Genomic DNA, 25,234 nt, shown 5'->3' on the forward strand with positions numbered 1-25,234 from the left:
TGGGGTTAGCTGAAAGGCATACCATGTGAATGCTAGGTGCAGAGGCAAGTCTATGTGCAAAGCTGGGTGATGCACTGTGTGTCCTTCATAGACAGACAGCAGGAGAGCAGGAGAGCTGGGTGGATGGACATACCTGTCGGAAGAATAGAGATGCTTGTTAGAGTGCGATGGTGGCAGGTAGCAGGGCACAGTCTGTATACATCCTTCTGGTTTTAATTCTTAAATTAATCTTCACACTTCTAGCACACACTTATAGCAATCACAATGCAGACTGAAGTCTATGCAGACTTGTGCTCTGCAATATATGTACAACTAAGTGCAGTCAGGTGTGAAGCAGAGAGGAGTGGTCTCTGCTCTTCTTGGTCAGACAATTAAGAGTGGACCAGATGTATATGATCAAGCCAGAGTAAACAAGGTCATAAATAACACTGGGGTAAGCTGGGGTTAGCTGAAAGGCATACCATGTGAATGCTAGGTGCAGAGGCAAGTCTATGTGCAAAGCTGGGTGATGCACTGTGTGTCCTTCATAGACAGACAGCAGGAGAGCAGGAGAGCTGGGTGGATGGACATACCTGTCGGAAGAATAGAGATGCTTGTTAGAGTGCGATGGTGGCAGGTAGCAGGGCACAGTCTGTATACATCCTTCTGGTTTTAATTCTTAAATTAATCTTCACACTTCTAGCACACACTTATAGCAATCACAATGCAGACTGAAGTCTATGCAGACTTGTGCTCTGCAATATATGTACAACTAAGTGCAGTCAGGTGTGAAGCAGAGAGGAGTGGTCTCTGCTCTTCTTGGTCAGACAATTAAGAGTGGACCAGATGTATATGATCAAGCCAGAGTAAACAAGGTCATAAATAACACTGGGGTAAGCTGGGGTTAGCTGAAAGGCATACCATGTGAATGCTAGGTGCAGAGGCAAGTCTATGTGCAAAGCTGGGTGATGCACTGTGTGTCCTTCATAGACAGACAGCAGGAGAGCAGGAGAGCTGGGTGGATGGACATACCTGTCGGAAGAATAGAGATGCTTGTTAGAGTGCGATGGTGGCAGGTAGCAGGGCACAGTCTGTATACATCCTTCTTGTTTTAATTCTTAAATTAATCTTCACACTTCTAGCACACACTTATAGCAATCACAATGCAGACTGAAGTCTATGCAGACTTGTGCTCTGCAATATATGTACAACTAAGTGCAGTCAGGTGTGAAGCAGAGAGGAGTGGTCTCTGCTCTTCTTGGTCAGACAATTAAGAGTGGACCAGATGTATATGATCAAGCCAGAGTAAACAAGGTCATAAATAACACTGGGGTAAGCTGGGGTTAGCTGAAAGGCATACCATGTGAATGCTAGGTGCAGAGGCAAGTCTATGTGCAAAGCTGGGTGATGCACTGTGTGTCCTTCATAGACAGACAGCAGGAGAGCAGGAGAGCTGGGTGGATGGACATACCTGTCGGAAGAATAGAGATGCTTGTTAGAGTGCGATGGTGGCAGGTAGCAGGGCACAGTCTGTATACATCCTTCTGGTTTTAATTCTTAAATTAATCTTCACACTTCTAGCACACACTTATAGCAATCACAATGCAGACTGAAGTCTATGCAGACTTGTGCTCTGCAATATATGTACAACTAAGTGCAGTCAGGTGTGAAGCAGAGAGGAGTGGTCTCTGCTCTTCTTGGTCAGACAATTAAGAGTGGACCAGATGTATATGATCAAGCCAGAGTAAACAAGGTCATAAATAACACTGGGGTAAGCTGGGGTTAGCTGAAAGGCATACCATGTGAATGCTAGGTGCAGAGGCAAGTCTATGTGCAAAGCTGGGTGATGCACTGTGTGTCCTTCATAGACAGACAGCAGGAGAGCAGGAGAGCTGGGTGGATGGACATACCTGTCGGAAGAATAGAGATGCTTGTTAGAGTGTGATGGTGGCAGGTAGCAGGGCACAGTCTGTATACATCCTTCTGGTTTTAATTCTTAAATTAATCTTCACACTTCTAGCACACACTTATAGCAATCACAATGCAGACTGAAGTCTATGCAGACTTGTGCTCTGCAATATATGTACAACTAAGTGCAGTCAGGTGTGAAGCAGAGAGGAGTGGTCTCTGCTCTTCTTGGTCAGACAATTAAGAGTGGACCAGATGTATATGATCAAGCCAGAGTAAACAAGGTCATAAATAACACTGGGGTAAGCTGGGGTTAGCTGAAAGGCATACCATGTGAATGCTAGGTGCAGAGGCAAGTCTATGTGCAAAGCTGGGTGATGCACTGTGTGTCCTTCATAGACAGACAGCAGGAGAGCAGGAGAGCTGGGTGGATGGACATACCTGTCGGAAGAATAGAGATGCTTGTTAGAGTGCGATGGTGGCAGGTAGCAGGGCACAGTCTGTATACATCCTTCTGGTTTTAATTCTTAAATTAATCTTCACACTTCTAGCACACACTTATAGCAATCACAATGCAGACTGAAGTCTATGCAGACTTGTGCTCTGCAATATATGTACAACTAAGTGCAGTCAGGTGTGAAGCAGAGAGGAGTGGTCTCTGCTCTTCTTGGTCAGACAATTAAGAGTGGACCAGATGTATATGATCAAGCCAGAGTAAACAAGGTCATAAATAACACTGGGGTAAGCTGGGGTTAGCTGAAAGGCATACCATGTGAATGCTAGGTGCAGAGGCAAGTCTATGTGCAAAGCTGGGTGATGCACTGTGTGTCCTTCATAGACAGACAGCAGGAGAGCAGGAGAGCTGGGTGGATGGACATACCTGTCGGAAGAATAGAGATGCTTGTTAGAGTGCGATGGTGGCAGGTAGCAGGGCACAGTCTGTATACATCCTTCTGGTTTTAATTCTTAAATTAATCTTCACACTTCTAGCACACACTTATAGCAATCACAATGCAGACTGAAGTCTATGCAGACTTGTGCTCTGCAATATATGTACAACTAAGTGCAGTCAGGTGTGAAGCAGAGAGGAGTGGTCTCTGCTCTTCTTGGTCAGACAATTAAGAGTGGACCAGATGTATATGATCAAGCCAGAGTAAACAAGGTCATAAATAACACTGGGGTAAGCTGGGGTTAGCTGAAAGGCATACCATGTGAAGGCTAGGTGCAGAGGCAAGTCTATGTGCAAAGCTGGGTGATGCACTGTGTGTCCTTCATAGACAGACAGCAGGAGAGCAGGAGAGCTGGGTGGATGGACATACCTGTCGGAAGAATAGAGATGCTTGTTAGAGTGCGATGGTGGCAGGTAGCAGGGCACAGTCTGTATACATCCTTCTGGTTTTAATTCTTAAATTAATCTTCACACTTCTAGCACACACTTATAGCAATCACAATGCAGACTGAAGTCTATGCAGACTTGTGCTCTGCAATATATGTACAACTAAGTGCAGTCAGGTGTGAAGCAGAGAGGAGTGGTCTCTGCTCTTCTTGGTCAGACAATTAAGAGTGGACCAGATGTATATGATCAAGCCAGAGTAAACAAGGTCATAAATAACACTGGGGTAAGCTGGGGTTAGCTGAAAGGCATACCATGTGAATGCTAGGTGCAGAGGCAAGTCTATGTGCAAAGCTGGGTGATGCACTGTGTGTCCTTCATAGACAGACAGCAGGAGAGCAGGAGAGCTGGGTGGATGGACATACCTGTCGGAAGAATAGAGATGCTTGTTAGAGTGCGATGGTGGCAGGTAGCAGGGCACAGTCTGTATACATCCTTCTGGTTTTAATTCTTAAATTAATCTTCACACTTCTAGCACACACTTATAGCAATCACAATGCATACTGAAGTCTATGCAGACTTGTGCTCTGCAATATATGTACAACTAAGTGCAGTCAGGTGTGAAGCAGAGAGGAGTGGTCTCTGCTCTTCTTGGTCAGACAATTAAGAGTGGACCAGATGTATATGATCAAGCCAGAGTAAACAAGGTCATAAATAACACTGGGGTAAGCTGGGGTTAGCTGAAAGGCATACCATGTGAATGCTAGGTGCAGAGGCAAGTCTATGTGCAAAGCTGGGTGATGCACTGTGTGTCCTTCATAGACAGACAGCAGGAGAGCTGGGTGGATGGACATACCATGTGAATGCTAGGTGCAGAGGCAAGTCTATGTGCAAAGCTGGGTGATGCACTGTGTGTCCTTCATAGACAGACAGCAGGAGAGCAGGAGAGCTGGGTGGATGGACATACCATGTGAATGCTAGGTGCAGAGGCAAGTCTTTGTGCAAAGCTGGGTGATGCACTGTGTGTCCTTCATAGACAGACAGCAGGAGAGCAGGAGAGCTGGGTGGATGGACATACCTGTCGGAAGAATAGAGATGCTTGTTAGAGTGCGATGGTGGCAGGTAGCAGGGCACAGTCTGTATACATCCTTCTGGTTTTAATTCTGAAAGGAGTAAGGTAGCCTTGCCTGTCATGGTGGATTATTAATATGATTGGAAAACATTCAGAAGAAATGTGAGTGTTATCTTTTATCAATAATTTTGGTGCTGGAGAACACCTCTTTTTTCCTTTGGATTGAAAATTTCTAATGTAGCAATGTTGTTATTGCATAATGTTATTTTGTGTTCTGTTTGAAAATGTTACACTTCAAAAAAGTTTTCTTATGCAAAAAGGGCAATTTGGCCCATTGCCACAGTTTTCATATGGCAATAATATGTTTGCCTTTAAAAAAACAAACAAAAAAAGGCAAAAGTATAAATTTGTCTACTACAGTTTACGTATCTGTGTGATTTCTCAAAAACAGTGTCCGCATACTAACATACGCTTAGCAATGCAATGAAACAGTCATAGAATCAGAAGGGGTATAAATATATATATTTAGACACCCAAAAAAACAAAAATTATAACATAGACACAGCATGCTCTTGCCAAGAAGATTCCCCCTCAGGTGAGATAAAGTAGTGAAAATATCACGCACTTTCAGCCCAGAGAGCGGTCTACATCGAGGGTTGATATGTGGTCTCACCCTACGCACATTGTCCGGCCTACGCACAACACCAGCCGAGGAGGAACAATCATGTATCCTGGTGAAGTTATGAAGAACCACACAGGCTTTTACAACTTCATTAACATTTTGTTCACTCAGCTGAATGGCAGACTGGAGTACCCGCCATTTGGCACAAAGAATGCCAAAGTAAAACTCCACCAGTCGCCTAGCACGTGATAGGCGCAAGTTAAAAATTCTGCGCCTGTGGTCAAGGTTGCGCCGGGGATATGGCCTCATGACATTGCGCGTTAACTGAAATGCCTCATCTGCCACAAGGACATAAGGGACTGATTCTTCAGTGGAGCCTGGTAGCTGGCGTGGTGATGGTAGGTCCAACTGGTTGGTGCGTAGCCGCCGAGCCATTATGGAAGTATTGAAGACTCTAGAGTCTCCCGTCCTTCCATAGGCATCAATGTCAACAATTATAAACTTGTATTGAGGGTCTGCCAGAGCCAACAATACAACAGAAAAATATTGTTTATAATTGAAGAATTGGGAGCCAGAGTTCGGCGGCTTACGCACCCGGATATGTTTGCCATCAAGGGCCCCAATACAATTAGGAAACTGGCATTCCTCCTCAAAGTCCCTTGATATCCTCAACCAGTCTTCCATCCTGGGCTCGGGCATGACGACTTGATAGTCTTGTCCAGATTTCTATACATGTTGACCTGACTATGCCAGAAATGGTAGATCTTCCAATGAGAAACTCATGGTGGAGGGCGGCATAAGACAGGCCAGTGGACAGGAAGCTGAAGAACAACAGAAATGGATAATTTTAGAATGCAGAAAGTCCAAAAAATCAGTTACATGCCGACCAAACTTGGTAGGAATTGAGATAGACTAACACACACATATTTGGTTGCACAATGACTAAGTGATATTCAGTACATATTAGACCTAACATTCTGGTCTGTAAGTTTAAACATATGTGGATTAAGATGAGGGCATTAAACTTAGTCCAATAAGCCAAAAATACATACTTTGGCCCACACATTATGAATATAGAGAATGTGGTTTTGTAGTACATACCGTATTGTGAGTAGAAGTCGCTCCTCTGCAGATATAGCTTTGCGCATCCTTGTGTCCTGAAAGGGTATCCCAGGGCGCACTGTCTCCAAGAGTCGATCAAATGTGGCAATGCTCATGCGACAGTATTGGTAAAATTTAACAGGATGCTCCCGCAGAGAAGAATAGAGGCGGTGGAAATGACCTCTTGTGAGTCGTTGCCTCAAAAGTGGATGTACCCACATGCGTCTCCTCCTCCGCGGATCCACTATCACTGGGTATGGTTGGCCAAAGCGGCATGACAAAAGCCAGTTGAAGAGAACCTGCTCAGTTGTGTTGAAAGTCAGACCCTCTGCCATGTTGCACATACAACACCAACACACCTAGTGAAGGCAAGGTCACAAATGGCCAGAATGGAGGCAGCCACCTGTTCCTGAGGCAATAAATAGGGTGCAGGCTAATGACTGAAATAGTTAGCAGGCCTCAAAACCGTTAAATGTCCATTTTGCAAGGCTGCAAGAAAATCTCAGCATACGGATTGCATACGGATGCCATACGAATTACATACGGATGCAGACATGCGCAAAATACCCAACCACACCTTGCTTAGGCTGGTTTCACATTTGCGTTTTTTAGCGCTGGAAAAAAACGCACACCTGCGCATGCGTTTTTTCCCCTATATTTAACATGGGTGCGCATACCTGCGCGCTGGTAAGCGCATGTATGCGATTTTCATGCGCTGCGTTTTTTTGGGGTGTGCGTTGGGATTTTCCAGACGCAGCATGTTGCATTTTTTGGCCCTGCAAAAAAGCGCATGCGCACATATGCGCACGTTTTGCGCTAAAAATGGCCATTATAGCCTATGGATGCGCATATGTGCGCACTGGCATGCTCATGTATGCGTTTTTTTGCATATGCGTTTTTTTTTTTAAACCATGGAATTTAGGGGTTTGGGTTAGAGTTAGGGTTAGTTAAGGGGGTTTAGGGTTAGGGTTATGGTCAGGGTCAGGGTTAGGGTTGGGGTTTGGGTCAGGGTTAGGGTTAAGTATGGTTTTGTTAAGGATTAGGGTCATGGTTAGGGTCAGGATTAGGGTTAAGTATGGTTTTGTTAAGGGTTAGGGTCAGGGTTAGGGTTAGGGTTAGGGTCAGGGTTAGGGTCAGGATTAGGGTTAAGTATGGTTTTGTTAAGGATTAGGGTCAGGGTTAGGGTCAGGATTAGGGTTAAGTATGGTTTTGTTAAGGGTTAGGGTCAGGGTTAGGGTTAGGGTTAGGGTTAGGGTTAGGGTCAGGGTTAGGGTTAGGGTTAGGGTCAGGGTTAGGGTTAGGGTCAGGGTTAGGGTTAAGTATGGTTTTGTTAAGGATTAGGGTCAGGGTTAGGGTCAGGATTAGGGTTAAGTATGGTTTTGTTAAGGGTTAGGGTCAGGGTTAGGGTTAGGGTTAGGGTCAGGGTTAGGGTCAGGATTAGGGTTAAGTATGGTTTGGTTAAGGGTTAGGGTCAGGGTTAGGGTTAGGGTTAGGGTCAGGGTTAGGGTTAAGTATGGTTTTGTTAAGGGTTAGGGTCAGGGTTAAGGTTAGGGTTAGGGTTAGGGTTAGGGTTAGGGTCAGGGTTAGGGTTAGGGTTAGTTAGGGTTTAGGGTTTGGGTTAGGGTTAAGTATGATTTGGTTAAGGGTTAGGGTCAGTGTTAGGGTTAGGGTCAGGGTTAGGGTTAGGGTTAGTAAAGTCATGGTTTGGGTAGTGTGAGGGGCCACCTAAAAATGTTGGAAAAAAACGCAAACGCGGTAAAAACGCGCTAAAAACGCATACAAACGCATAAAAACGCTGCGTTTTTTTCATGCATGCTCATAAAAATGCTTGAAAAAAACGCAGCAGTTGTATGCTTATGTATGCATTTTTTCAATGCGTTTTTTTGCGGGAAAAACGCGCTGCAAAAAAAAGCAAGTGTGAAACTAGCCTTACGGATGACATACGGAGCACTATTTAGGGGTCATTCATCCGTATTACGCCTGTAAACTATGGACCGTATTTTGCGTCGGTTAGTGTGACCCCGGCCTTAGTCTGTGGACACTAACGCCCCCCATGACTTGTCAAAGCCCTCATTTACATATCATCAATGGACTTTAGAAATACTTTTCTACAGATCTGTTTATGTGTGTAATATAATATAGGGACTGATAGGCAGGGAATTTACATATGCAGACACAAATGCTGGTGGTTCTGGTGGACGGGGGACCTGACCGGTTTCATTTAAACAATATACAAAGTGAAGCAAAATGTTATCCAGCAACTTCAAAGGGAAACGTTTATTACAATGAATCCACCTCTCCCGCCATCTATCCACCCGGGCCTTTCACAACTGACTTGGGAAATACCCTACAAGAGTTAGTATGCGGAGGTGTAAGGCAGATTCACTCCAATAAAATTTTCCATCTGAAGACTCTGGTGGACATTTGCGTCATTTGAATCAGATGGGTTTCACAGGATTTGCATGATGCAGCCAGATGCTCCCATTGACTATAAGGCGAGACCACCCGGATCCGGCATTGAGCCAGCAAAACGGCCAAACCTTAGCATGGTGTGATTTCTAGCCACCTGTTTTGCTTGCTTGTGACCGGCCTCCCATTACTGTCAATAGGAGCATCTGGCTGTATCAGGAAAGTGTTGGATCCTGTGAATTCCATCTGGCTTTTCCTAGACAGAAGAGCCTGCCAGATTTCAAAACACAAGTGTGAAAGTAGCCTTACAGTGTGAATGTTTTTTGATGCTGCGGGTTCTGATGCAACACCTGTCCCAGCATATTCACTGCAGTAACAACTACAACTCCCAGCAGGCCCTGAAGGTTTGAATCTGATAGGACATGCTGGAAGTTGTAGTTTTCAGGACAGAAGGTTAGCAATGGAATCTCTCAGTATTGTGGTAGTCCAGCTTGCCTGAAGCATGTCCCTCTCTCCTCAGCCAAGATCACAAGCAGTGAAAGCCTGCCGCCGCACTCTGCAGACTGGAGATGGGTCCTCACTGTCTGCCCCGAGCGCGAGAAGCAGGGAGCGGAAAAAATACATGTTAGGAGGCCAGGGCCAGAGTCACCGGCACAGGATGTCCAGCAGGCCCACATACAGGGCCGGACAGGGACAGAAAAACAGCCCTGCTATACAAACCCCAGCAGCCCACAAACTATAAGGGTATGTGCACACGCTGCGGATTTACCTGCAGATTTTTCCCTGCGGATCCGCATGTCACTTTAAAGTGACCTGCGGTTTTCCTGCGGATTTGCCAGCGTTTTTCCCCTGCGGTTTGACACCTGGACAATGGAACAGGTGGCAAACCGCTGTGGAATCCGCAGAAAGAATTGACATGCTGCAGATTTAAAACCACAGCAAATCCACAGGGAAAAATCCGCAGCATGTGCACTGCGGATTTTAAATCCCATTGGCTAACATTGTACAGTACACTGTCTGCGGAACTGCTGCGGATCCGCAGCAAAATCCGCAGCGTGTGCACAGACCCTTAGGCTGTGTGCCCACGTAGCGTTTTTAAGCGTTTCTGCAGCAGAAACACTTAAGAAAAGCATCCAATGGTTTTGTAATGGAAAACGCACATGTTGTGCTAATGGTGCGTTTTTAACCGCTGCGGAAACGCTTAGGCTGGTTTCACATTTGCGTTTTTTAGCGCTGGAAAAAAACGCATACGTGCGCATGCGATTTTTCCCCTATATTTAACATGGGTGCGCATACCTGCGCACTTGTAAGCGCATGTATGCGATTTTCATGCGCTGCGTTTTTTTGGGGTGTGCGATGGTATTTTCCAGACGCTGCATGTTGCATTTTTTGGCCCTTGAAAAAATCGCATGCGCACGTATGCGCACGTTTTGCGCTAAAAATGGCCATTATAGCCTATGGATGCGCATACGTGCGCACTGGCATGCGCAGGTATGCGCTTTTTTAGCGCAGCGTTTTTTGGGTGGTGTCCACTTTTTATCCTAGTTAGAATCTTCTAAAGTCCAAAAAAAAAAGGCTATATAAAGGAGGTGCCTGCCAAAACTCTGCCACTACTACACTAGACAGATTGAAGAGCAGACATTCAACCAAGAACACATTATATCAGCGAAGAATGTGAGTATATTACATTATATGCCTGTCCTTTTAAATTATGTATGTACTAATGATTTTTATTATTTTTACATGCAGTATGTCTTCAGAATCGGAGTATTCCCCATCGCGGCAGGAATTGGCGCAAGCAGACCGTGAGGTGATTATTTTCGTGCATCTGGTAAGTATATCTGCTGCTTCTCCAAATCTCTTACGTTTTTTTCAACTTTCAGACATCGTCATCATCATCTGCGGACGGGAATAGTGAGGGCGAACAGCAGGAGCAGCGAAGCCAAGTCCCGGTGGTGATACGTAATGTAAGTATCAAATGATTTGTAATGTTTTTTTTTTTTTTTTATCTTCTATTTTTACTCTTTTTTTTTTTTCTTTTTTTGTAACTTTTTAGTCAATTTAAATTTGATTATTCTAATGAATGTGTTTTGTCTAGGTTCCACAACGGGATGAAGACGTCTACCTGGATAATGAGCAGCTCATCAGCCTGGTCCAGGAGCGTTCGCCGTTGTGGGACAGCCGTGACCGGCTGTACAAGGACAATGTGGTGACACGGCGGCTATGGAATGAGGTGGCCGCAGCGTTGATGGATGGCTGGGACAGCGCCACAGCATCCGCCAAAAAGGCGTTTAGTGAGTATTTCCCTGCTCTGTATTGTGCCGCAGTGACTGTTGTCCTTGACGGCACTGTTGGGTTTCGTGCTAGGCGTATTCTAGCAGGAAACCCAACAGTGTCATCGTGGTCTACAGTGACTGCTTTGAGTATTGTATTGCTACATTGTGCCGCAGTGACTGTTGTCCTTGACGGCACTGTTGGGTTTCGTGCTAGGCGTATTCTAGCAGGAAACCCAACAGTGTCATCGTGGTCTACAGTGACTGCTTTGAGTATTGTATTGCTACATTGTGCCGCAGTGACTGTTGTCCTTGACGGCACTGTTGGGTTTCGTGCTAGGCGTATTCTAGCAGGAAACCCAACAGTGTCATCGTGGTCTACAGTGACTGCTTTGAGTATTGTATTGCTACATTGTGCCGCAGTGACTGTTGTCCTTGACGGCACTGTTGGGTTTCGTGCTAGGCGTATTCTAGCAGGAAACCCAACAGTGTCATCGGGGTCTACAGTGACTGCTTTGAGTATTGTATTGCTACATTGTGCCGCAGTGACTGTTGTCCTTGACGGCACTGTTGGGTTTCGTGCTAGGCGTATTCTAGCAGGAAACCCAACAGTGTCATCGTGGTCTACAGTGACTGCTTTGAGTATTGTATTGCTACATTGTGCCGCAGTGACTGTTGTCCTTGACGGCACTGTTGGGTTTCGTGCTAGGCGTATTCTAGCAGGAAACCCAACAGTGTCATCGTGGTCTACAGTGACTGCTTTGAGTATTGTATTGCTACATTGTGCCGCAGTGACTGTTGTCCTTGACGGCACTGTTGGGTTTCGTGCTAGGCGTATTCTAGCAGGAAACCCAACAGTGTCATCGGGGTCTACAGTGACTGCTTTGAGTATTGTATTGCTACATTGTGCCGCAGTGACTGTTGTCCTTGATGGCACTGTTGGGTTTCGTGCTAGGCGTATTCTAGCAGGAAACCCAACAGTGTCATCGTGGTCTACAGTGACTGCTTTGAGTATTGTATTGCTACATTGTGCCGCAGTGACTGTTGTCCTTGATGGCACTGTTGGGTTTCGTGCTAGGCGTATTCTAGCAGGAAACCCAACAGTGTCATCGTGGTCTACAGTGACTGCTTTGAGTATTGTATTGCTACATTGTGCCGCAGTGACTGTTGTCCTTGACGGCACTGTTGGGTTTCGTGCTAGGCGTATTCTAGCAGGAAACCCAACAGTGTCATCGTGGTCTACAGTGACTGCTTTGAGTATTGTATTGCTACATTGTGCCGCAGTGACTGTTGTCCTTGACGGCACTGTTGGGTTTCGTGCTAGGCGTATTCTAGCAGGAAACCCAACAGTGTCATCGTGGTCTACAGTGACTGCTTTGAGTATTGTATTGCTACATTGTGCCGCAGTGACTGTTGTCCTTGACGGCACTGTTGGGTTTCGTGCTAGGTGTATTCTAGCAGGAAACCCAACAGTGTCATCGGGGTGTACAGTGACTGCTTTGAGTATTGTATTGCTAAATTGTGAAGCAGTGACTGTTGTACTTGACGGCACTGTTTTTTTTTATCAACAGTGGACAAAGTCCGAACACGTTGGCGTTCGATCAAGGACCGCTTCAACAGTGATGTTCGTGCTGAGGGCCAGGTTCGCAGTGGATCTGCGTCAAGGACCAGAACTAGATACCGTCACTATCACGCGTTGCAGTTCCTAAGACCGGTCCTTGCCACAAGATCGTAAGTATTATACATTTTGGGTTTTTATTTTTATTAATCTGTGTTTTTCTAATCCACAGCTGATGCTTCTTGTAAAGGCATGGTAGTAATGATTTTCCTTTCTTCCACAGCACCTGGAGCAGCACCCTGCAACCTGGCCCTGGAGCGGTCCTTCGTCGGACGTCCTCTGACCCGTCCCAGCCATCCGACAGCCAGGAAGCACCTTGCAGGTCCCACACACACACAGCTGGTGACCAGGAAGCTGGGCCATCAGGTGTTCCCCTGTCCCAGGTCTCTGCCACTGGTTATGCGGGCACTACCCGCCAGCGGCAGAGGGCCTTGGACAGGAATGTCTTGCCCGAGTTTATGCATTTGAGCGAGACATTTAATTCCAGCCTCAAGTCACTGTCCGACAGAGTTGAAAGCGGTTTTGCACTGATGGAACGTGGTTTTAACCACTTTGAACACCGCTTCAATTCTGTAGAACAGCGCCTTGACCGTCTGGAGGCCGACCTCAACAGACCAGCACACCATTTTTTTAGTAAGATTGAAAAGGGCATGGCGGAACACCTTAGTCCTGATCAACAGCTGAATGTGCTGCAGGCCTGCAACAATGCTTTCTTGCAGGCTATGCAGCATAATCGGTACGGTCAGCAGTCAGTGGTGTCCTTTCCACCTGTGCCACCATTGACTCGCTTCACCTCACTACCGACTTGTGCTGCATACCACTGCACGGACACCTCTCTTCAAAGGCTGGACACCCACCGTTACACCACCACAAGTCTGAGTGCAGCTGGTCACTTCACCGACACCACCATGGCAAGCGCTGCTCCTGTCTGGAGCACCACCGCCAATCCCATGCATGCGTGGAGCTCAGCCACCACTAGGCAAACATGGAACAGCCCTGCCGCTACAACAACATGTAGTAGCCCTGCCACCACCACTCTGCAAACCTGGGCCATCACTGCCGCCACCAGTCCTCCTGCAAGGACGAGCACTGAACAAGAAGAGCAGCATCAGCCACCTCAGCAGCAGCAGCCAACTCAGCAGACGCCACCTCAGCAGCAGCAGCCACCTCAGCAGCAGCCGCCACCTCAGCAGCAGCAGCAACCACCTCAGCAGCAGCCGCCACCTCAGCAGCAGCAGCAACCACCTCAGCAGCAGCAACCACCTCAGCAGCAGCTGCCACCTCAGCAGCAGCCGCCACCTCAGCAGCAGCCGCCACCTCAGCAGCAGCCGCAACCTCTGCAGCAGCAGCCGCCACCTCAGCAGCAGCAGCCATACCAGCAGACGGGGGACCTACATTCCATATTTGCCCCTACTTCAAGGCGAAATCAATCAAGGCGGGCATTGGGCCAAAGTCGGTCCAGGCACACAAGCCTACGGCGACATGCCATTACAACTAATGTAACTGAACAGATTTCCTCTCCTACAAGTGTTCCAAGTTTAATTCCCTTAACTGGACTACCTTCCCCCACAAGTTTTGTTGCCCCTTCCCCTCAAACACCGTCTTCAACTGCAAGTGTTGCATATTCCCTGCACACCCCCAAATTGAAACCATCTGCCCCCAAACGCCGTAAAAAATAATTTTTAAATTTTTTTTTTGTGATAAAAAATAAATTTACATTTGTGGTTCACCATTAATAAGTTTCATTAATGTTGTTTGCGCCGCTCACACACACTGATGGGTAAATACATGTTAAAAACCAACCCAAGGGCTAGTATAGTCATATGTGAAATAACATGGACTAGTATAGTCATTCAAAGGCCTAGTGTAATAACTCTAGTTTTACAAAATAGAATCTGGTTTCATGAAAAACAAACTGTTGAAACTTGTCTAAAAAATAAGTTTCTTTCTAGTTTCACCAGTTTGTTTTTGGTGAAACAAGATGCTAGTTGTTAAAAATCGAGTTATTACAGTAGGCCTTGGTATGACTATACTAGGCCGTGGTATTTCACATATACTACTAGCCCCAAGGCCTAGTATACTCATATTTGAAATACCACGGCCTAGTATAGTCATTCCAAGGCCTAGTGTAATAACTCTAGTTTTACAAAATAGAATCTGGTTTCATGAAAAACAAACTGTTGAAACTTGTCTAAAAAATAAGTTTCTTTCTAGTTTCACCAGTTTGTTTTTGGTGAAACAAGATGCTAGTTGTTAAAAATCGAGTTATTACAGTAGGCCTTGGTATGACTATACTAGGCCGTGGTATTTCACATATACTACTAGCCCCAAGGCCTAGTATACTCATATTTGAAATACCACGGCCTAGTATAGTCATTCCAAGGCCTAGTGTAATAACTCTAGTTTTACAAAATAGAATCTGGTTTCATGAAAAACAAACTGTTGAAACTTGTCTAAAAAATAAGTTTCTTTCTAGTTTCACCAGTTTGTTTTTGGTGAAACAAGATGCTAGTTGTTAAAAATCGAGTTATTACAGTAGGCCTTGGTATGACTATACTAGGCCGTGGTATTTCACATATACTACTAGCCCCAAGGCCTAGTATACTCATATTTGAAATACCACGGCCTAGTATAGTCATTCCAAGGCCTAGTGTAATAACTCTAGTTTTACCAAATAGAATCTGGTTTCATGAAAAACAAACTGTTGAAACTTGTCTAAAAAATAAGTTTCTTTCTAGTTTCACCAGTTTGTTTTTGTTGAAACAAGATGCTAGTTGTTAAAAATCGAGTTATTACAGTAGGCCTTGGTATGACTATACTAGGCCGTGGTATTTCACATATACTACTAGCCCCAAGGCCTAGTATACTCATATTTGAAATACCACGGCCTAGTATAGTCATTCCAAGGCCTAGTGTAATAACTCTAGTTTTACCAAATAGAATCTGGTTTCATGAAAAACAAACTGTTGAAACTTGTCTAAAAAATAAGTTTCTTTCTAGTTTCACCAGTTTGTTTTTGTTGAAACAAGATGCTAGTTGTTAAAAATCGAGTTATAACAGTAGGCCTTGGTATGACTATACTAGGCCGTGGTATTTCACATATTACTATACTACTAGCCCCAAGGCCTAGTATACTCATATTTGAAATACCACGGCCTAGTATAGTCAATTCAAAGGCCTAGTGTAATAACTTTTAATGGAGCAGATTACATTCATCCACTCAATGCTGACTTGTATTCCCCATGGACTTTCATTGGGGTTGGGTTTTGAGTGTTGTGTTTTGAGAAAATCACATACTTTGTTTTAAACTATTTGCACAATTTTATCTTGAAAAAAAATGGTTTCCTGATTCATGGCCTGCAGCTTTGCTCATTCCAATATATTTCACGCAGACTAGCAATGCTGCATTTTAACTCGTATGTGTATTTACCTGCCCAGGTGTGTGAACATAACAAAATTCAGTTATACATGGGAAGTTTTTTAATTAATCGGAGTTTAAAAAATATAGTGCACTCAGTAATGGTATCAAATAAGGATTTTTATTACCATAAACAACAACATTACACCATTTCATCTTGCCAGTGCACCCGTCCTACATCAGAAATAAAGTAGGCCGCAAATTTGTCCCTCATTTGGCCAACTTCAACGGATGACCTGAGAGTGTGCTGAGTGAATTCAGGCAATGGGTTAGGAGCATCATCGTCCAGTTCAAAGGTCGGGTGCTCTTTAGCCATCACAAAGTTATGTAGAACCACACAGGCCTTCACCACCTCATCGACTGTTTCAAGTTTAAGATTAATGGCCGTGCCCAGAATTCGCCATCTGGAAACAAGAATCCCAAAAGCACACTCGACAGTTCTTCTGGCCCTGGTCAGCCTGTAATTAAAAATTTTTTTGGTGTGGTCCAAGTCCCGGCTGGAGTAGGGTTTCAGTAAGTTTCCGCACATTTGAAAAGCCTCATCGCCAACCATTACAAAGGGCAGTGGCGGAGCTTCGGTGTGAGGAAGAGGCCGTGGCATAGGGAAATTAAATTGGTTGCCATACAACCTCCGGCCCATGTCTGAGTTTTTAAAAGCCTGCGAGTCATTACCACGGCCAAATGCTCCAATGTCCACTGCTACAAACATACATCCGGCATCCGCAATTGCAATGAGTACTATTGAAAAGTACTTTTTGTAATTATAGTACTCAGATCCCGTTCTTTGGGGTTTGATGATCCGTATGTGTTTCCCATCAACAGCTCCCAAACAGTTGGGAAAATTGCATACTGTCCAGAATTTGTCAGCAATTTCCATCCACTTTTCAGCGGTGGGCAGGGGCATAAATTCTGGGCAAAGAACATTCCAGAGAGCCCGGCAGGTGTCAGCAACAATTCCAGACAAGGTAGAGATTCCAATACGGTACTGGAAGTGTAGTGAGGATAGGGTTTCTCCAGTCGCCAGGAATCTGTGAACAGACAAAGAAGTAAAATTAATATTTATGTATATTATTTTTAAAAACTATAAAAAAAATATTAGTACATTCACGAAAACTAATTACCCAAGGTTTTGAATACTAAATTTACAAAAAAAAACATCAGACCACACCCCTTTGTTTTTAAAACATACCGTAATGTCACCAGTAGCCGTTCCTCAGGAGGAATCGCACGACGGAGCTGTGTGTCCTGTCTCCGGATGGATTGTTGGACACGAGCAAGCAAATCCATGAAACTTTCGTGGGACATCCGGATATAATCTGTAAATTTCTCCGGGTTTGACTGGAGCTCGCTGTAGAGGGTATGGTATGCCCCACGGCTCTCCCGGAGTTCAACAATCGGATGTATCCACATACGCCGCCGTCTTCGCTGCCTCTCTCTCTTCCTTTGTTCATGGCAAGCAACTGCATACGCCTGAGCCATCGCGATGTCCAAATCCAAGTTGAAGTGAAAACTCTTCCAGCGCAGATCCATGGTCACGAGAAGAATCAAGCAAATGTGAAGAATACTGTAGACAGGGTGTATATATATTAACATACCACACCCACAATGAAGTCCCATTGGTCTTGTGTGTTGTTGAATGGTTGTTTTTTCTTTTTTGTGGGGTTTTTCCAAAATCTGTAAAAAAACGCAAACGCACAAAAAACGCATACAAACGCGCAAAAACGCTGCGTTTTTTTCCTGCATGCGCATTAAAATGCTGGAAAAAAAACGCAGCGTTTGTATGCATTTGTATGCGTTTTTTTAATGCGTTTTTTTGCGGGAAAAACGCGCTGCAAAAAAAAGCAAGTGTGAAACTAGCCTTAGCGGTAAAAAACGCAGCATGTTTATTAACCCCTTAGCGACAGAGCCAGTTTGCAGCTTAATGACCAGGCCAATTTTTACAATTCTGACCACTGTCCCTTTATGAGGTTATAACTCTGGAACACATTAATGGATCCCGCTGATTCTAAGACTTTTTTCGTGACATATTGTACTTCATGTTAGTCATAAAATTTCTTCTATAAGTCTTGTGTTTATTTATGAAAAAAATGGAAATATGGCGAAAATTTAGAAAATGTTGCAATTTTAAAACTTTAAATTTTTATGCCCTTAAATCAGAGAGAAGTCACACAAATTTCTTAATAAATAACATTTCCCACATGTCTACTTTACATCAGCACAATTTTGGAAGCAAAATTTTTTTTTGTTAGGAAGTTATAAGGGTTAAAAGTTGACCACCAATTGCTCATTTTTACAACAAAATTTACAAAACCATTTTTTTTAGGGACCACATCATATTTAAAGTCATTTTGAGGGGTGTACATGACAGAAAATACCCAAAAGTGGCACCATTCTAAACACTAGACCCCTCAGGGTGCTCAAAACCACATTCAAGAAGTTTATTAACCCTTTAAGTGCTTCGCAGGAACTAAAGCAATGTGGAAGGAAAAAATTAACATTTAACTTCTTTTTGCAAAAAATTTACTTCAGAACCAATTTTTCTTATTTTCACAAGTGCTAAAAGAGAAAATCAACCACAAAATTTGTTGTATAATTTCTCCTGAATACGCCGATACCCCATATGTGGGGGTAAACCACTTTTTCAGCACACGGCAGAGCTCGCAAGGGATGGAGCGCCGTTTGACTTTTTCAATGCAGAATTGGCTGGAATTGAGATCGGATGCCATGTTGCGTTCGGAGAGCCCTTAATGTGCCTAAACAGTGGAAAACTCCAACAAGTGACCCCATTTTGGAAACTAGACCCATTAAGGAACTTATCTAGATGTGTGGTGAGCACTTTGAACCTTCAACTGCTTCACAGAAGTTTATAACGTAGAGCCGTGAAAATAAAAAATCCATTTTTTTCCACAAAAATGATCTTTTCGCCCCCAAATGTTTATTTTTACAAGGGTAACAGGGAAATCATACCCGCACAGTTGTTGTGCGATTTGTCCTGAGTACGCCGATACCCCATATGTGGGGGGGAATCACTGTTTGGGCGCATGGGAGAGCTCGGAAGGGAAGGAGTGCCATTTTGGAATGTAGACTTTGATGGAATGGTCTGCGGGCATCATGTTGCGTTTGCAGAGCCCCTGATGGGTCTAAACAGTGGAAACCCCCCACAAGTGACCCCATTTTGGAAATTAGACCCCCTAAGGAACTTATCTAGATGTGTGGTGAGCACTTTGAACCCCAAGCGCTTCACAAAAGTTTATAAACGCAGAGCCGTGAAAATAAAGTCTTTTTTATTTCCACAAAAGTGATTTTTTAGACCCCAATTTTTAGACTCCCAAAGTTGGTAAATAGTGGAAACCCCTCAATTCTTGCTCCAACCCTGACCCCAACACAGCCCTAACCCTAATCCCAACCCTAATCCTAATTCTAACCCTAACCCTAGTTCGCCCTAACCCTAATTCTAACCCTAGCCGTGACCCGAGAACCCTAACCCTAGCCCAACCCTAACCCTAGCCCAACCCCAACCCTAACCCTAGCCCAACCCTAACCCTAGCCCAAGCCTAACCCTAACCCTACCCTAACCCTAACCCTAGCCCTAACCCTAGCCCAACCCTAACCCTAACCCTAATGGAAAACTGAAAAAAAAATATTTTCTTTATTTCATTATATTTGCCTATATAAGGGGGTGATAAACGAGGGGGTTATGTCCTTTTTTTTTATTTTGATCACTATGATCGTTTATCATAGTGATCAAAATAATGAATGGAATCTGCCAGCCGGAGCCGGCATTTTCAAGATGGTGGCGCCCATCGGAAGATGCTGGCGGGACGTGGGACCACCGGGAGGGGACGGAGGGCCATGGAGAGGTACCGGGGGGGATCGGGGACCCTATTTCTCTCTCCTCTGATGTGCGATCACATCAGAGGAGAGAGAAATTAAATGTGAAATCGCAGCTTTTTTTTTTTTTGCGGTCGCCGTTATAGGGTTAATAACGGCAATTGCAAAAGCGGGGTCGGTAAAAACTGACCGATTCATGTTCTCTGGGGTCTCGGCTACCCCTGGCAGCCAAGACCCCGGAGAAAATCCGACACTGGGGGGCGCTATTCACTTAAATCACAGCGCCGTGAATTAACGGCGCTGTGGTTTTAGTACCCTCAACTACCGCCGTTAAAAGGCGTATCGGCGGTCGTTAAGGGGTTAATTTTGTGTAATCGCATGCGATTCCACATACCATCAATTATGTGGGCAAAAACACTTACAAAAGCGTGTCAAAAAACGCATGTGTTTTCCCGGGAGCAGGGTGTGCGATTCTGCTCAGATTTATTCTGCTTCAGAATCGCTACGTGGGCACATAGCCTTACACTCCCCAACCCAATCAATGGATTTTGCTATACTTTGTCGTCCCCTCATCACTCTCCTAAACTCGACCACAGCTCCATTACATGGTGCTCTTAAGAGCACTGGTTCTCAGGATCGTGGTGGTCCCAGCGGTCAGATCCCCAGCGATTGGAGAGGGGAAGCCCCTGGTGTCTGTGGACGCATAGAGGGCATGAGATTTCTTGAAATCCCATCCACTATGCTATAACATCTGGACGCTGTGGGTTGGACACTGCACAAGTACGCAGCGTCCAACCCACAGCGTTTACTGACCGTGTGCACGACAGATATGGCATAAGATTAATGCTAGCAATTCTAAATATGTGTATTGTACAGAGGTCAGGAACAGAACTGAGAGCACAGGGCCCTTGTGCAAGAATTGTGTACGGGTCCAAACCTCTAAATAACACGTCATAAAAACAAGTTGTATACACATAATTAATTACCATACACATCACTCACAAGTCGCACCAGCACCATGCACGCTCGACGCACCATGCACGCTCGTCGCACCAGCACCAAGCATGAACGTCGCACAAGCACCATGCATTCTCAACCCACCAGCACCAGGCAAGCTCGTTGCAGCAGTACCATGCACGCTCATTGCACAAGCACCATGCACTCTCGTCGCACCAGTACCATGTACGCTCATCGCACAAGCATCAGGCACTCTCGTCACACCAGCACCAGGCACTCTCGTCACACCAGCACCATGCACGCTTGTCGCACCAGCACCATGCATGCTCGTCGCACCAGCACCATGCACGCTCGTCGCACCAGCACCATACACGCTCGTCGCACCAGCACCATGCTCGCTCGTCGCACCAGCACCATGCTCGCTCGTAGCACCAGTACCATGCACGCTCGCCACAAAAGCACCAGGCACTCTTATCGCACCAGCACCAGGCATGCTAATCGCATCAGTACCATGCATGCTCCTTGCACCAGTACCATGCACGTCCGTCGCACAAGCACCAGGCACGCTCGACGCACCATGCACGTTCATTGTACAAGCCCCAGACACTCTTGTTGCACCAGGCATGATCATTGCACCAGCACCATGCACGCTCGTCGCACAAGCGTCGCACCAGGCACGCTTGTCCCACAAGCACCAGCACCATGCACGCTCATCGAACCAGTACGACGCATGCACGTGCATGGTACTGGTGCGACGAGAGTGCCTTGTGCTTGTGCGATGAGCGTGCATGGTATTGCTGCCACGAGCATGTCTGGTGCTGGTGGGACGAGCGTGCCTGGTGCTTGTGTGATGAGCATGCCTGGTGCGATGAGCCTGCCTGGTGCTTGTGGGACGAGAGTGCCTGGTGCACCAGGCACTGTTGTGAGTTCATTTTCCCCTTCATTAGTGAGGCCCGAGGAACTCCCTCTTCTGGTAAAGAAAGGTAGTGAGCCTGATTATCAGACACCTGAGGCTGATGATGATGACTGGCTGAGTGGAGTTACTGACTGGATATAAGGCTGCCGACGCCCTTCTGCCCTGCGGGTGATTTCTCTGTGGGATCCTTGGAGACCAGTCTGAATTCCTGCTCCTCTAAAGCTAAGTTTGCTGCTCAGCCTTTTGCTTTGGTGCTTTGACTTTGTTTTGCTTTGTTTTTCTGGATTTCTGCCATTCCCTGCTGGGGTGTGCTGAATTCATTTAGCTCTGTCTTCTGAAAATACCTGAGTGCTGATTTAGTTTTTGAAGCCTAGCTGCTTCAGGGCCTTTTTCATATCAGCTTGTTGGCTTATGTCTTTGATAGGGTTTTGGCAGATTGCAGACAGCAGCCTTCCTGTCCTTTCCTATCTAGGTAGTTTTGGGCCCCGTCTTTGCTCAGTCTATCTTTCTGTCTGTGTTAGTGTTTTCATCATGCTTCACCGTCATTATATGTTGGGGGCTGCCTATTGCTTTGGGGTCTGCTCTGGGGCAGTTTAGATTTCCCCTTTCTTTCTTTAGGCCTATGTAATTCTCCAGCTGTGATCGAGCATGTCTGGTGCTGGTGGGACGAGCGTGCCTGGTGCTTGTGTGATGAGCATGCCTGGTGCGATGAGCCTGCCTGGTGCTTGTGGGACGAGAGTGCCTGGTGCACCAGGCACTGTTGTGAGTTCATTTTCCCCTTCATTAGTGAGGCCCGAGGAACTCCCTCTTCTGGTAAAGAAAGGTAGTGAGCCTGATTATCAGACACCTGAGGCTGATGATGATGACTGGCTGAGTGGAGTTACTGACTGGATATAAGGCTGCCGACGCCCTTCTGCCCTGCGGGTGATTTCTCTGTGGGATCCTTGGAGACCAGTCTGAATTCCTGCTCCTCTAAAGCTAAGCTTGCTGCTCAGCCTTTTGCTTTGGTGCTTTGACTTTGTTTTGCTTTGTTTTTCTGGATTTCTGCCATTCCCTGCTGGGGTGTGCTGAATTCATTTAGCTCTGTCTTCTGAAAATACCTGAGTGCTGATTTAGTTTTTGAAGCCTAGCTGCTTCAGGGCCTTTTTCATATCAGCTTGTTGGCTTAAGTCTTTGATAGGGTTTTGGCAGATTGCAGACAGCAGCCTTCCTGTCCTTTCCTATCTAGGTAGTTTTGGGCCCCGTCTTTGCTCAGTCTATCTTTCTGTCTGTGTTAGTGTTTTCATCATGCTTCACCGTCATTATATGTTGGGGGCTGCCTATTGCTTTGGTGTCTGCTCTGGGGCAGTTTAGATTTCCCCTTTCTTTCTTTAGGCCTATGTAATTCTCCGGCTGTGATCGAGGGGTCTAGGGCATCGTAGGAACCCCTCACGGCTACTGCTAGTTGTATTGATAGGTTCAGGGGTCTGCAATCTGATAGTTGCCAACTTCTCTGGTTTTCTGGACTTGGCTTGTATTTCTGCTTTTGCCTCCTACGGTGACTCATTCATAACAGAATCACCCGCCATACCGCAGATTCTAGGGTACTCAGTAGCAGGAAAGAATTGTAAAAAAAAAAAGTGTGTATATTTTTTCCTCTATATCTCTGAGGCCGTAGGGGGAATTTTTTTTTTCTCTCAATGGAGATAAAGCAATTGTCTGATCGTGTGGAGAAGCTCGCTGCGGAAGTGCGGGAAATTTCCGTCTACCTTGCTCATTCACATGCTGCTGAACCAAAGATTCCTACACCTGATGTATTTTTTGGGGATCAGTCTAAATTTTTGAATTTCAAAAATAATTGTAAATTATTTTTTGCCTTGAAGCCTAACTCGTCACGGAGCTCCGCGCAGCAGGTTAAAATTGTCATCTCTTTGCTGCGTGGCGATCCCCAGGATTGGGCGTTTTCTTTGAAACCAGATGATCCTATTCTGACTAATGTGAACGCATTCTTTCAAGCTTTGCGGTTGTTGTATGACGAACCTAATGCCATTGATCAGGCTGAAAAGACCCTGCTGGCATTGAGCCAGGGTCGTGATTCTGCAGAATTGTACTGTCAAAAATTCCGAAAGTGGGCAGTACTTACTACCTGGAATGATAATGCCTTGGCTGCTCTCTTTCGGAAGGGGTTGTCAGAAGCCATAAAAGATACTATGGTGGGATTTCCTGTTCCCTCTGGTCTTGACGATTCTATGTCATTAGCCATTCAGGTTGATCGGCGTTTGCGCGAACGCAAAGCTGCACGAGAGGTGTTGCCACCTGTTGAACAAATGTCTGAACCTATGTAATGTGATAGAGTTTTTTCCAGAGAGCAGCGTCAGGAGTTCAGAAGGCGTAATAAGTTGTGTTTTTTCTGTGGAGATGCCTCGCATATTATTTCTGTCTGTCCTAAACGAGAGAAACGCTTTGCACACACGTTTTCTGTTGGGGGTGTTCAACCTAAGTTTCTTCTGGCTATTACTCTGATCTGCTCCCTGTCCACATTTTCTGCCAAGGCTTTTGTGGATTCGGGAGCAGCCCTAAACCTAATGGACTTGGATTTTGCTAAACGTTGTGGATTTCCGATGACACCTCTGCAGACGCCTATCCCTTTGAGGGCGATTGATGCTACTCCTTTGGCTAAAAATAAACCCCAGTTTTGGACCCAGGTGGTAATGCGGGTTGCCCCAGACCATCAAGAAAATTGCAGATTTTTAGTGTTGCATAATCTGCATGATACTATTGTTCTGGGGTTTCCCTGGTTACAGATTCATAATCCAGTTTTGGATTGGAAATCTGTGTCTGTGGTGAGTTGGGGTTGTCGGTGTGCCTTTAGTGAGGCTCCGATGTTTTCCACCTCTCCTCAGTCGCATGATGTTCCTGATTATTTGGCGGACTTTTATGATGTATTTAGTGAGAATGAGTCTGCGTCTCTGCCTCCTCTTAGGAGTTATGACTGTGCAATTGAACTGAGCCCGGGGTGTAAATTTCCCAAGGGTCGGCTCTTCAATTTATCTGTACCCGAGCACGAGGCTATGCAATCCCATATTAAGGAGGCGTTGGAGAAGGGTCATATTAGACCATCCTCGTCACCCTTAGGTGCTGGGTTTTTTTTGTAGCCAAAAAGGATGGATCATTAAGACCTTGTATTGATTATCGTGCCCTCAACAAAATTACTGTTAAGTATCAGTATCCGTTACCCCTGATTTCTGATCTATTCTCCAGAGTTAAAGGTGCTTGCTGGTTTACCAAGCTTGACCTCAGGGGGGCGTATAATCTTATTCGCATTAAGCATGGGGATGAATGGAAGACGGCGTTTAATACTCCGGAGGGACATTTTGAGTACCTTGTGATGCCTTTTGGGCTCACTAATGCCCCTTCTGTCTTCCAGTGCTTCATGAACGATATTTTCCGAGATTTTGTCGATAAATTTTTGATTATCTATCTGGATGATATTTTGATCTTCTCCAAGGATTGGGATTCTCATGTGGAACATATTCGGACTGTGTTCCGGATCTTGAGGGAGAATTCCCTGTATGTCAAAGGATCTAAATGCCTTTTTGGAGTACAGAGGATTTCTCTTTTGGGATTTATTTTGTCCCCGTCAACTATTGAAATGGACCCGGCCAAGGTACAGGCCATTCACGATTGGGTTCAGCCCACTTCTTTGAAGGCCCTCCAGAAGTTTTTGGGTTTTGCTAGTTTTTATCGGAAATTTATAGCAAAATTTTCTAGTATTGCCAAGCCATTGACTGATTTGACTAAAAAGAGTGCTGATGTGT

Source organism: Dendrobates tinctorius, unplaced genomic scaffold, assembly GCF_039654945.1.
Source record: "Dendrobates tinctorius isolate UK_male_01 unplaced genomic scaffold, ASM3965494v1 ptg000092l, whole genome shotgun sequence".
Taxonomy (NCBI): domain Eukaryota; kingdom Metazoa; phylum Chordata; class Amphibia; order Anura; family Dendrobatidae; genus Dendrobates; species Dendrobates tinctorius.